The following is a 2525-nucleotide window of genomic DNA, read 5'->3' on the forward strand; positions in this document are numbered from 1 at the left end:
CAAACACAAGACTTGGTTACTTTTGGGCTAGCTTTTCGACCAGCACTGCTCGTTACCGTTGCGGTCGCAGTGAAACGGTGCAAACAGCGGCAAGGCCACCACTCTAATTAATAGTGTGCACTTGTTTGCAGACTATCTGAGCAAAGCTGACTGTGTGACTGACTGTGACTGTGTGTGTATGTGTGCTTGGCTGGGTGGCTCGTCAAGCAGGTCGAGCGAAACTAACTAAGCAAGTGTCTTTCTGTCGAGTTTCTGTGAGGAACTCGCACCCGCAAATGCGAACCCCAAAACTACCTGGAACACTACTACCTCTACACTTCGTTTTCATTTGACTCGCAATCAACTTTTGCTCTCTCGGGTAAATTGCTCGTTTCTTCCTTCTTTCCTACTACTTCTGAGCACACATTTGCCGGACCACCCGACTCGTAACGGGAACTAGTAGTGCAGTACTGAACGTCCTTGAGTTTTTTCCAGCACAACGCTCCGCAAATGTAAAAGGCTAAATTGAAAACCCTGAAACGGTTGCGGAAAGCGACAGAGTTGTGAGCAGGGTAGGCCAAATAATTATTATCACAAATTGAAAAGCACACTGCAGCAGCAGCAGCGGTGGAATTTGACGGCGGTGCAGTTGGTCACCACAACCACAACCACTGACAGACTGGCTCTAAATTATTAACACTCATAATTAACCGGACACACTCTCACTTCCAACACTAGCACCAGCACACACACACACTAACACTGACACTAACACTCTGACCGCAAATGAATTGCTGTTCAACACTGAACTCGGAACAGCACATACCACAGGCTGCCGACAGAGAGAACCACACACGCACGAAACATTCTGCTGTCGTGTTGTGTTGGTCACAGAGAGCCCAAAAACCAACACAACAGCTGCAACAGCAGCAGCAAGTCTTAGTCAAACAGGAAAGTCAAACCAGCAGCACTAGTGAGCACCATTTGTCTAATTGTTAATTAATGTCTTCAGTGGGCACACGCTTCAGCGGGGGTCGAAGTTGACACAGAGAGATAGTGTCGCAGTGCACCAGCACTTCCAGTGCCTCCAATGCCTCCAGTGTCTATCTAACAAGCGATAAATGAGAGGACAGTCTAGAAAGTAAATGAGCTCGTCTGGGTGATAAGAGAAAGCTGTGTGTGTGTGCACTCTGCAAAACTGTGTGGCCAGTGGCCATCGGGAGAAAGAGAAAGAGAAAGTGAAGCATTGCAGCTGCAGTTTGCAGTTAGTGTGCTAGGGACTCACTCATTAAAGGAGTGGGCAAGTAGTGCTGCACACAATTTCATCTCTGCCAAAGCAGCAGCAGCAGCGGCGGCCATCAAAGCTCATTTGCTCGATTGAATCGTTAGACTGCATGAGCCTGAATGAGTTGACAGCAGAATTTCCCTCTTTTTTCTCCTTTTCTTTCCTTTTCTATTTACTTTCAACTCACCGCATACAGCACACTGCAGCAGCAGCAGTGCCATTATCAACCATCAAATATTGCACCGTGCAGCTAATGGGCAATTTGCACACTTAATTGGCAAGTGAATGAGAGGGGAAGGAGAAAAGGAAAGGGGCAGCATTTTTCTTTTCAGGCAGCGGACTCGGTCACAGCTGCTGCTGCAACCAAATAAGCACCGAATCACATTTTCTCTATCTCTCTCTTCTGTGTGAACAGCCAAAGTGAAGCCAATCGCCCCAAGCAGTGTGTCTTCTCTTTTGTACTCCCGCCAGATTCTCTCTTTCACGCGGCCAGTTAATGAGAGTGTGATTGGAGCTGTCGCTTTCATGCTTCTCTTTCTCTTCCTTTCATTGACCTATCGTAGAAAAATAAAGCTCAAAAGACAACCAGAAAAATGCTACGCCAAAATCCAAACCCAATTTGTTTTCTCTTTTGCCAGAGAGAATAGAAGAACGGAAAAGATAGGAAAAAAGCTGCTTGCGTAAGCAAACTTTGCAGCGGCAGCGGCGGCCAACTTGACAAAAAGAGTTTGAGAGAAGAAAATAGGAAGATAGAAAAGCCAGGCAGGCAAACACTGTCCCAAAAGGCCAACTCTTGAACAAGCACTTCTGACTTTCNTGTCAGTAAGCAGTAGTCAATGCTAAACTGTACCAGAGCTTCAATGGCGACAAATGACAGGACAGAGGCTGAAGAAGAAATAGCAGCAGGAGAAACAGCAGGCCAATTGACAGCAGACCAAACACCAAACACCAAACAGCGACTCGCCCGAGCAATCTTCGATTGAAGGCGGCAATTAAGTGAGACAATCGACTGGAAGGGAAAGAGAAAGTAGAAGAGACAGTATGAAAACGTTTTGCAGGATTGAACGTAATTGAATGGTCATTCAGTGTGCAGTGTCCAGCTGAGAGTAAGGGCAATCAAGGAAAGGAAAAGAAAAGAGAGAATCCTTGTGTCGTTTGAATTCTCAAGCAGCAACAGCAGCAGAACCGTTGTACAAATGAGAAGAGAACAGCGACAGTTGGAGACACTTTCACTTTCCCCAAAAACAACCCCCCCCCCGTT

Source organism: Rhagoletis zephyria, unplaced genomic scaffold (genome assembly GCF_001687245.7).
Source record: "Rhagoletis zephyria isolate East Lansing unplaced genomic scaffold, Rhagoletis_zephyria_1.1 Rzeph_scaffold_23161, whole genome shotgun sequence".
In the NCBI taxonomy this organism is placed as follows: domain Eukaryota; kingdom Metazoa; phylum Arthropoda; class Insecta; order Diptera; family Tephritidae; genus Rhagoletis; species Rhagoletis zephyria.